The sequence below is a fragment of the Ambystoma mexicanum genome, chromosome 1p (assembly GCF_040938575.1).
Source record: "Ambystoma mexicanum isolate Mex_15411 chromosome 1p, UKY_AmexF1_1, whole genome shotgun sequence".
In the NCBI taxonomy this organism is placed as follows: Eukaryota; Metazoa; Chordata; class Amphibia; order Caudata; family Ambystomatidae; genus Ambystoma; species Ambystoma mexicanum.
The window spans coordinates 180,884,511-180,896,788 of record NC_090921.1 but is presented as its reverse complement, the minus strand read 5'-3'; the positions used below and the strand labels follow the sequence as shown (position 1 = coordinate 180,896,788).

Sequence of the window (12,278 nt, the reverse complement as noted above, 5' to 3'; positions counted from 1 at the left end):
TGGTGAGGCAGCCTGTACGCAGCTGGTGGCTAATTACTTCCCCTAAAATCACACCCCTGTGGAGTGCACACAGCCCTGGCACATACCATCTGACAATCAATGATGAAGACATAAGGGACAGTCAACTGTCACAACCATACCAGCCTGAGATTGGTCACCTGGAAGTGTTACATTGTGTGCATCCCTACCTACCGAAAGACAACCAATGCTGTGTCACAAAAAGACACACATTTATGCTGCCTGAATGACTACCCCCTTGCAAAATAGAACATGAAAACAGCGCCATGTCACCCAACCCCTCCCCATCTTCGCTACCCAACACACCATGGCATGTCATGCAATGTGAAAGCAAACAAAGGAATGCACAAAAAAACACACATTTATGCTGCATGAATGAATACCCCCTTGCAAAATAGGACATGAAAACAGCGCCATGTCACCAAACCCCTCCCCATCTCCGCTACCCAACACACCATGGCATGTCATGCAATGTGAAAGCAAACAAAGGAATGCACAACACATGACACAAGTGTCACAAAGTGCACTGTCCCAAATGGAAACAGGCCACAGACAATATGCTCAAATTAATCAATAACAAACGGCACACATGACCAAATACTTACCAGCAACACAATACAGCAACACAGGATGAAACATTGCCAAAATATGACAGTACCAAATCAAAGTAGTGCATGTTTTACAACCTGAATAAGCCAGCACATCCACCCCTTCCAACTGCAGAATGTTGACGTCAGGCAAATGTGTCAGTGTACTGCATACAACATGAACTGCATCCGCAAAGGAGACAGTCTTGTGAAGACATGAAGAAGGTACCTGTGAATAAGGAGGAAGACATGGATGCACAAGCACATATCAATACACCATGCAGTGTTCAATACAACAACAATCCCCACTAGGGATGTACACACAGTTTTGACTACAGACTTCCCACACAGCTCATGGGAGCCCAATGTCACTGTGTAAGTCACTGTCACTTGGTCACACCCTTTGCAAGCCCATGGAAAGGGAAGCAGGAGGGGTGTGTGTGTCAGGAACCCAAGCATCTAACCCAAAGACAGGACAAACCTGCATGTGCCCAGCTGGAATACACAGTGGATGCCCACGGGAGCCACACAAGGCAACACACTGTAAAAAAAAAACCCAGGAGGTTCGAGGACAAGGTGCACACCAACACCCACCTGCGTGGATGTTGCGAAAAAAAAAATACCTCCATGGGCTCAGCTCATGGCCTGCACGGCTACGTTATTGTGGGAGAACTGCTGCTGTCGCTCTCTTCACCCTCTGCTTCTGCATCAGGAGGTGGTGGTGCTATGGGAGGCAGCCCACGCAAAGCCCTGGTATGGTCCTCCATGGCAGCAAGCATGTGGGTGTTGAAGGTCTGATTCTGGAGGATGATAGTGCAGAGATCCCCATGCAGCACCTCATGGGTTGCCTGCATTTCTGCACGCATGGCCTAGCGTGATGCCCGGATCTCCTCCCGAGTTGCCTGCAGCTCAGCTGAGAGCGAACGTGTGAGCTGCTCCAGCTGCTGTTCTGACCTTAAATTTCAGGAAGCCTCAAGTTCACTTAGATTCTGCCTGAGGAACTGGAGTTCTAACCTCAGGGCTTCCCTGTGGCCCTGTGACTCTACAGAAATGGCTCCCTGCAGAGTCTCCAGTGCCGCCCGTCGGTCCCTGTTGGACGCCAACATGTCTTCCCTGTGTGATTGGCAAATGGAGTCTTTTGCCTGCTGTTGTTGCTCCATCTGCCTTTTAGGGGGGAGAATGGAAGTGGCCACCCTATCCATTGCCTGAGCCATCATTTCAACTGATGCTCCCTGTTGTGCTGCTATACCGTACATGGAGTTTTCCCATACAGTATTGCCTGGTGGCGTACGGCCACCGCGTCGGCGGGCACCACACCTGTTTGGGGCAAGGCGATCTGCACCTTGCTGTGCCGGCACTGCCTGAGGCTGCAGGACTGCATTCCCCCTCTGATCTGCTGGACCAGGAACAGGATAAGATGTTGTGGAGTGTGACCCTGCATCCGTAACCGCCAAAGGCGGACTTACCAACACTGACATCTCCATAGAGGGTTCTACCCCTGGTGCAGGTGGGTTGGACAGAACAGAATCCCTGCCAGGAACACTCACCTGCGACAGCACATGAATCTCATCATCCGATTCAGCACCTGAATCACAGAGGTCTGGGGAGGTGCAACTAGAGACACCCCTGGACAGTATGGTCTGCAATAAGATTGGGTTTTCACCCACCACCACACCATGTCCTCCACTGGTGCCCGGTTGTGCTTGAGATTCCTCCTGGGTCTGCACCATCTCCTCAACCTCAACAGCATCAAGTGCGTCATCACCTGCAAAAACATGAAAGACAACAAATGGAAACAGGCATGAGCACCATAGCACACACATAGGCCTGCCAAGCCAGAGATCCAGTACATGAATTACACATGCCCACATGACAATAACCCTGGCATGCATGCACTGTCAGTGAGTTGGAAGGGGAGGCAAAAAGCGGACACTGAGGACACCAAGATGGAAAAGCAACACATTTGGTGCATGCTGGGTAACACTGGCATCACACATTAGCCTGTGAGTGGCATGTCCAATACACATACATGACACATGCCAGCTCACAGATGGAATGTAGCCTAGCCATGGTACATTTGACAGTGAATGAGTACTGTCACCCATCCATGTGAGATGGACATGATGAGATGAAAAATGCTAAATAGTGTGACAAAATACACATGTGCCACACGCTGCAACACATCCAGTGTACAATAATACAGTGATCACAGGCAGATGTGTACACATCAATGGGTGGTCACTTCAACATGACAGGAAACAACTATCAAGTTCCACATTCAAACAGGCCCCAAAAATTAATGTTAGCAGGCCAACACTCAATCAGCCTGAAAGGTCTAATTATTCACATAACAAGGTAACAAATGTGTGCCAATGTGTAATCAATGACAGAAGCATGTCACATATGTGGCATTAGGGCTGAAAAATGCGTTGCAAAAATGGGAGAATTGAAACAATCAGCCTGAATGAACACTGAAAAATTCAGAACAATGTTGTTGCAAGATGACAGTTCAAGGGCAACTGCAGTAATGTGGCGCTAATTGGCTACTGTGGGCAGAAGGGATACTGTCATACCCAAATCCAAGGCCGGTGAATGTTTTGGAGGAAGCACATGGTTGACCCATACCACTTAGGAGTACACACCCTCACCTGGCACTCAATCAGAACCTGTCACCCAAACAACATACACATGGATTACACACACATGCATGGGCACTCACCGGACAATGCGTCGTAATCTGGTAGGTCTCCCACGCCTTGGATCTGTTCCTCTGTGACGAAGGTTGCAGCAACAGACTCATGTTCAGTGAGTTGGTTGTCCTCTGGTGGAGACCCACCGCCAATCACCAGAGTAGAGGCATGATTTGTGGCCAGCTTGTTCTTTGCTCTGTGTTTCAGGTCATTCCACCGCTTGTAGCAATCAGCTGTGCGCCTCACAAATCCAAGGGCACTAATGTGGTCCACGATGGTCTGCCAGTGTGCCCTACGTTGACCAGGTGTGGTCTTGCACCCTGCAGTCACCACCATTTCGCGGCTATGTGCCGACACATAGGCCTCAAGTGCATCAAGTTCGGCGTCATTAAAGCTACGCTTCCTTGACGTACCGGAGTGTGTAGCCGTGTCTGGGGTCTCAGCCTGTAGTGCCAGAGCACCCTTCTTCTTTTTCAAACGTGGTGCGGATCCTGAGTGGCTTATGCCTCTCTGGTCAGTAGGGGCAGAAGCGCAGGTGGACTGGGTACTAGAAGTGTGCGAATGCACAATGACCATATGTCTTGGTGCAGGCATTGGCTGCAGGGTGATGTTGGCAGGGCCAATGTCGGTTTGATGGACCTGGGCCGACACTGTCCCGGCTGGGAGACTCAGAGCTGGGGTGGATAGAGCTGCAGCTGCCCCTGCAGCCTCCCCACCCTGCCTACTTGGGGCAGCAGATGACATTGCTGCCCCAGATCCACGTGGCCTGGTGACAACAACTTGCACTGCCACACGTGGCTTAGACTTGCTGACCTGGAAGTCAGCCTGGGAGTCATCCTGTGCCGGTTCAGGTGACAAAATGGGCCGTCCAACAAGGGCTGAGCTGGGATGGTGTCAGCTACGTTTCCCACAACCATGGGGGGGGCATGGGTGTCCCTGATTGGTCCTCCACACACGGGGGTTTAGGGGCACCCTGCAAATCCTGGCCACGTCCCCTACCGCGCCCACCTTTTGGAGGTCGGCCACCTTTGCCTCCCTTACTGCTTGGTCACCTCCCAACCTTGGCACTGATGTTGTGCGTATGGGAGTTGCAGTAAACAATTGTCCTGAGCAATTGGGGTGAAAGGGGTAGGGTACTAGATGGAATTCGTACCCTAGTGCTCTAGCAAGGCTGTATGTGACCCCTGGGGGAAGATGACGGGTCACGCAACGCACAGGCACCCCAAAAACAAAAGCGTACGTGCAAGCAACCCTTGGTAGATCATGTGCGTGGAAACATAAACCCGCACTACGCTGTGGCACCCAAAAACACAAAAATAAGAGTACACGTGTTACACGCAGCCTACAATGACCTCTGAAGGGGTATGCGACACACGGGGCAACCACAGTTGGAAAATACGTGCGCAACACCCCCGCCAAAAGAAGAAAAGAACGCAGTCTGAGGAAACGGGGAGTACGAACTGGAAACGTTGTGAAGTAATCCCGTGTGAACCAACAAGAAGTACAAGATACACCCGCTCGCTCTCCACAAAAAGCATGTACAAGGAAATAGTGTGCTACCCGTACCGTTTAAGCCAGCCCACACGTGAAACGTCGCTTACGCGCTAAGGCCCTTTCCTCCAATAACACGGTGACGTTCAGTTTTCTCACGTGCTGATTCACTACGCACCCGTGTTGTGGGCAACGCCTGCGTGCCTAACGTCACTGTCGCGCTTACGCGCTAAGGGCCTTTCCTCGAATTACACGCTGACGTGCAATTTTTTCACGTGCCAAATCACTCCGTATCAAGCTGGCCATGCAACAACACACGGAAGACCACGCTCCTGCCCAAAAGGCAATTTTCCTGCCCCCCAGAGCCCTGAGCACGCTCCCACCTGCCATCTGCTGCTGCCTGACTGCCTGCTGCCCACGTGCCCTGCTATTTGCTGCCTGCACGTCAGCCAGGGGTGCAGTTGCTGTGACCACCCCTGCTGGAAATGAAGACTCCCGACTGGGATACCATCGCTCCACAGCCCAGCCCCAGGACCCAGTTGTCCACCCACACCTGCCTCTGGGGTTGCCATGTCGGGCACACCACCATCTGACACCACTGGCAACCCCCAGCCAGAGAGGCAGAGGGCCACCAGCTTCAGTGCCAGGGAAGTTGGTGTCCTGGTGGAGCAAGTCCTGGGGTAGTATGATGCCCTCTTTGGAACTTTGCGCGCCGACAATGAAGGACGGACCAGGATCTGGATGGAAATCGTGACTGCCATCAACGAGGAGGGGGTGGCAGTCTGCGACATCAAACATGTCCGGAAGCACTGGGGGGACTTTAGGTCCAGGATCCTCGACAAGGCCCAGCGCCTCTTGAAGGCAGCAGATGACAAGGGGCGCCGGGGCCACCTGTCGGACCACCAAATGAGGGTCCTGGAACGCACACGCCCAGCGCTCCACGTCCAGGTCCTTGAGAGGCAGACCCGTCTGGAGTCGAGCGGTAAGTGTAAATGCATACTGATTGGAAGCTTTACGTTTTGTGGTGTGCCAGCAGTGTGCAGCTTGCACATGTGTTTTTGTAGGGCCATGTATGGATGTCTATGTACAGGGGCGTGAGGCTGACACATGTGAGTCCTCTCATGTGTGAGAGGCATGGATGGTGTATGTGTTGGTAAACATGCAGGCCAAATGCAGGTGTGGGAGCACACATGTTTGAATTACTGTGTATGTACGTTGGCATGGTTGTGGTGTCACACATGGATGGTGGTTCCAGCTGCATGTATCTGCACTGTGTACATGTGCATGTGTGTGTATTTGACAAGTGTGCAACTGTGATGCAACATGGATGCATGTGACACTGACATGTAGAAGGCTGAATGGCCGATGTGACATGGATGGCGATCTCATCACTGCGACAGTTGGTGGAGATGTACACATGCATGTAAGTGTGGTGGCCTGTGTGCATGTGTTGTGCACTCCCCGTGTTTCATGTGACATCAGGCTCACCTTCGGCTGCTTGTGCTGTTTGTGTATGGATGGTGCTGCCTGGTGCAATAATGCTGTTGAATTGCTCATGTGTGTGAGTTGAAATGACATGTGTGTTGGGGAGTGTGATGCCATGTCTGAAGTTTGACACTGACACTCATGTACAACTGTCATGTGTGTATCAGTCCATTGTCCAGTGCCCTGATGCCTGTGTTCTATCTCTCCCTGTCTGCAGCGTCAACTGATGAAGAGGGCGGAGAGGGGGATGTGGAGCAAAGCGGCAGCGATCGCACCACCAGCCGGAGACACAAGGCCCGGCTCCCCTCCCAGGTTGCCATCTTGTCGGGGAGTGAGGAGTCTGGTGCCGCGTCCTAGGCCGCAGCTGCCGAGGGTAGGTCCAAGAGGCAGAGGTTGGAGGTGGACTCCTCGGCAGTAGAAGGGGCAGCTGAGACCCCACAGGGTCCGACGGAGGAAGATGGCACAGAGTCATCCAGGTTGGTGGGGGGGTTGGTGGAGGAGGAAGCCGTGTAAGGGACACACACGGCGTCTGGAGGTGGGGATTCCACTGGTGCTAGTGGTGCAGTGCCGGGGCAGGGACAGGAGGCAGCACGGGCCGCCGCGGAGGTGCCTGTGTGCAATCCTGTCCCCGATCCTGTGACTGCATCATCCCGCACCAGCAGGGATGCCTACGTCCAGACCCGTTTTCAGGGAGGGGATCTGCTTGCAACAACTGGGCTTCCTCTCCCTGCGGACATGGCTATCCGGGACCGGGTTGAGTCTGTCCTGAGTGGGATGGCGTTGCGTCAACGGGGCATGCGAGGTGACCTGCAGTGTTTTCGTGAAGACACTTCACGTCATCTCGAATGCCTCATTGACGGCGTTGACCTACTGGGACTGGTCACCAGGGCTGGATTCCTCCGTTTGCTGGACCTTGTTCCGACCCCCTCCTCACCTGAACACCCTACACGCCAGTCTTCCTCCCTGCCATCTTCCCACCCATGTATCACCTGGGTACCCTGTGGAGCTGCCTCTGACCCAGCGGCCAGGCTGGTGGGAGACACATCCCTGCCACAGTCAGGAGTCGGACGTCCAGCAGGGGTGGCCACCACTACAACTGCACCCCAGCCAGAGGAGGACGTGCAGGCAGCAAGAGCAGGGGCACAGGCACAGCAGCAGCAGCAACAAGGTGGGAGCCATGATGGCTCGGGGCCATCGACATCGGAGGTGCAGGCATCTGCCAGAGGGCAGGAGGACCCAGGATTACAAGTGTCTTCCCTGTGGCAGCGGTTGGGCCATGCCATAGATGCGGAGCGGCGGCGGGCGAAAGAGGCACGGCTCACAATGGTCAGGGCGGAGAACTCCATGCGGAGGGCACTGAGGCGCGCAGAGTGCCTCGAAGCAATTCGCAGGGAGTTTGAGGTCAACATGTCATCGTCCCTGCGAACGCTCGGGGCCATGGAAGAGGACCGCCTCCAGGACATCGAGCAGGAGTTGGTTGATGCCCTGGCCCCGGAAATCGGGAAGTGAGCCGTTGGACTAGCCCGCCCCCATTGTATATAGTTTGTAGTTTTCGGTTTCCTTTATCTTTTTCATTCATTTGAGGCGCTTGGACTTTCCCCCGCCTTTTTGTATATAGTTCTTTATTAGGTCGTTTTTTGGCTAGGTTTCATTTCATTCGTTGGGCTCGTGGACCCTGGATTACTTCTTTGTAAATAGTTGAACAGTGGATTTATCTATTATTTTTCTCACCATGGATCAATGGATTTTACTGTTTGTTTCTTTTGGATTTGATTTGTTGGCCGGAGACTTTGGACACATTTTAATTTCGATTGATTTGGATTCAGACTTCATGATTTTCTGTTTGTGTTTTGGACATGCTGCATTTCATCTTTTTTTTATACATTTGTTTCATGTTTTCATTGGATTTCCTTATTTTTCTGTACAATACATTTTGTTTTATTACTTTGATGTGTGGTATTCTCTCATTGGTTTCATGCATGTCACGGTGTGGGTTTTCACAATCACCAGCACCCATTGTGGGTTTGTGACAGACAAGTGTTGATGTACATTCTTGCCATTTGGGTTGTATCATGTAATGGGCATTTCAATGTGGGGTGGATGGGATACTTGGTTGGGTCTTTACACAGGGGTGGCGTGCAGTGGGATTTGGGAGGCCATGAGGCACATGATTTTGGATCATGAGGACGTGTTGGGGGGACATGAGTCCGGGCCTGAGCCTCACTGCTGGCTGGGTGGGGGTCTTGGGGGACATGAGTTGGGGCCTGCTGGCAGCTGCCCTTCACTGCTGGGTGGGTGGGGGTCCTGGGGGACATGAGTTGGTGATCACTAATGCAAGGTGACATGTGGGCTGGCTGGGGGGCCTGCCCATGGTGGATGGGGTGTGTGGAACATGACCAGGGGTGCAGGGTAGTCCCCTGTGGTGTGGTCTGCCTACAGAGGCCGTGGAGCGGGTAGAGGGCACACCTGGGAGGACCCACACTGCCAATTCAGGTGTGGGACTCCCCGCGCTCCCCACTGGATACACCTACCCCGCTCTGACAGCGAGATCGCGTGTGAAATTCCCCTGAACCCCAGTAATACACGTACCCCGCTCGCACAGGCCCAATTGCGTGTGAAACTCCCCGTGAACTACAGTTATACACGTACCCCGCTCGCACAGGGCCAGTCGCGTGTGAAACTCCCCGCACAGGGCTGTACATGTATTCGGAGGGGTGCCCAGGGAGTTTTACAGGCGTTGTCGTGGTTGGGGGGCTGTATGCTGGTCCACTGGCCTGTGCGCCATGTACGGGATTTGTGTGCTGTGCATGGCGCACGGGGAGGGGTTGGGGGCGTAACTGGTGCTGCTGCAGGGTCGCTGCGCCACGGCTGGTAATGGATGTTGAAATCCATGAATACGCTGTGCGCGGAAATGGATTTTGGCGCACGCGGCTGGTGCAGACTGTTGCACGCGCACACTGTGCGCCACTTGTGCGCTGAATTCTATGAATTACCCCCTTTGTGTGTGCATGTGGAGCGAGGGCACGGCACAAATTGACTTTTTTCCACCTCCCCTATTCACTCCGTCTGTGAAAAACGAATGCATTCACACCAGCATGTTATGTCATGTTATGTAACTGGGATTTATACTGCACACCACTGGTATTTGCATGATCTGTAGGTGCTTTGACGGATATAAAAGCGAGTGGGATAGGTTACGTTAGGTTAGGTTAGGGGGAAAGAATTCAAATGCAAGATACGTGCTGCTGCGTAGATGCATGTAATTTGGAATTATCTGGTTACTGTGTTAGGGTCATTTGATTTTCATGCTTTTGTAAATGTATTGCATTCCATAAAAACCATTTAAATATGTTTGCAGTATGAAATGCAAATTTTGCACGTAAACCCAGATTCTGCCATATGTGATGTATTGTTTGGACTTCGTAGTACAAACCACATATATTGCATACAGGGGAAGTTTGCCCAATGAAGAAATGTTATGTTTTGGGTCCATCTTTACTCCAATTTTTAAAATGATGCACAGTATAAACATGTGAAAGTGTTACCGGCTCAGTATTAGGCCTATGATCCAAAACCATACTGTTTGACTTACAATATCTTATGGTTTAAAAAAAATCACTATTTGAATTGTGATTTAAGGTGTATATTTATGGGCATATCAAATTGCCAACTCTGATGCAGTGGTACATACGTATATTTGTACTCCACCAGTCGTCAAGGAACAAAAATCGCTCCAGTTACATGTGCGATAATACCTCAGCTATTCCAAGCTACCAGCAGGTGATAAATGTCTCCAAGCTCACTGGACCTTATTACAGGATGTTAATTCTCATCATTGGTTCTTGCGTTCTTAAATAGTGAAATGTATGACAAGCTGAAACATGCAATCATCATACCCACTAAAGAAAGCCACTGCAGATCCTGTGGATCCCTCTGTCATCCCCACTTCCATATACATTCCAAAAGCCAAATTCTGTAGGGATAGATCATACAACAGATGGAAAACAGAGAATCTCAAAACATACTCCATCATCGATAGTCTGGCTTTCGACGTTGCACACTCTCGGAGTCTACCTACAGCACGGACACTACTCTCCATTCCGGCATTGAGTCTGTCCGTGACAGATATGTCATTCTGCCTCGGTGAGCCTGCCCGAAACAAGAGACGCTATTCCCCCTTCACGACTTTGATTCTGCCTGCTGTTGAGACACTTACCTACCTTTATAATAAAATGGAATTTAGGCCGTTCAAGAGACTATTCTGTGTCACATACTGACACAGTGAGACAAATCAAAATAGAATTTTGAAAAGAGAAGTGACAAGCTTTTTGTTGACAACGCTTTGGCACATAAGATTTACTACTATGGGGGAGAAAGGAGTGAAGCAGGGGGTCTGCTGTGTAAGGGACGTTGATGTGAAAGACCATTCCCTGGAATAAACTAAGAACAGAAAGGGTTCTTTAGAGAGAAAGAGGCACTGTTTGCTAAATGTTTTTCTGTGGAGGGGATTTCTGCCTCATACTCACTACCGGGCTTGAGTTGCATCTGCCAACAGTGCCACACATAAGATTTTGCTCGCTATTTTTACAAGTTGGAAGTAAAATTAATTTTTAGGAACTCAAAAATTAACTCACATTCCCAAATGGAGTATTTTAGAAGCGAGTAAAAATATATTTTAACTGGTTTTGTAACAAATACTTCTTTGCGCCGAGTTTATTCATGCACATTAAGAGATATATTTTTCAATTTTATTTATCTTCGTATCAGACAGTAATAGTTTCTTCCTGTGGTACTTAATGCACTACTGGTCTAAACCTACCTATGCAACTGTGTGGGTAAAAACAATGGCACAAGGTCCTATGTGTCTGGTTCCTACTTTTTGTTGGGAGTATTCTTACCCCCTATTTACATTTTTGGGGAGTATTTGCCTATTATTTAGGGAGTAAAAGTGGGTGACACGCCCCTTATCTGTAGGGCTGCTTGCGAAAGGCGAATAGTTGTCTGCGTACCTGAGGTAACGTTTTCAACAAAGTAAAAGAAACTTGCACAGACTGAAATCAATTATAAGTTCAGTTTATTGCCAATGCTAAAGACATTAGGAAAATACATTAGCTCAAGCGTCCGGAGTACAAATATTAGCAAAAGAACTCGGTCTGGATCCCAGAGCACTTGTTTTTGCAGCCATGAAGCTTAAAAAGAACTACATATCTCATAATATTCCTATAATTTGAATGGCATATGTAGAGAAAATACATCTACAATTTTTAAATGTGTTCCTTCCTTTCAATGGTGAATTCATGTGAAAATGCATTTATAAAAGGTAAAATCACAGTATGTCACCATGGTATTAAAGTTCTAATATTGTTGGCAGAAGATGTACCTGTGAATCATACCCAAACATAATTTAGAGTTCTGTTGTATTTTGCTGTGCAGTTGGCTTCACTTGAAATAATACTGTTTTTTTTAAGCTAACTTGAAATGAGATATGTAAACAGTATTGAATTGGTTCACACTCTAAGATAGAAAGCTGTGTATTAATTTCTCTATTCCATCTTACATCTAGCTGCAGATGATCTAGAATGCATCTCACTCCAGCAGCCGCAACCCCATCACAAGAGAGTCCACAGTAAGGTCCTGATTCATTGTGTTCAAATTACTTCCAATCACATGCCTCCTAAAATAATGAAGGAATCTGGTTAAAATACAAAGTACAAAGAGACCTGTTCCATATATTGGATCCAGGCTCTTCATAAAATCCATTGAGCTAAAAGCATGGGATCCCTGCGAATAAACAAGAAATAAGCCAGAACATGTAGTACATCATGAAGGAGAATGCGCGTGGGATGTATCAACAGTGACCTCTTTTGGCCGAAGTCAGCATTTCATCACTTATAAACCAAATAGCGGGCCTCATTACAACCTTGCCGGTGTCCCGTCAGGATACAGGCAAAGATTGTTATCATTTCCGGCACCCAGTCTGGTGGCATTGCCGCTGGTTTACCAGAGT

The 12,278-nt window shown here is 49.8% G+C and overlaps 1 protein-coding gene across 9 annotated transcripts in view; it reads left to right on the top strand.

Moving 5' to 3' along the window:
- The window catches only part of KDM6B (lysine demethylase 6B), a 2,050,345-nt gene that overhangs the window by 787,778 nt on the left and 1,250,289 nt on the right, over positions 1 to 12,278 (top strand). The window lies entirely within an intron of this gene.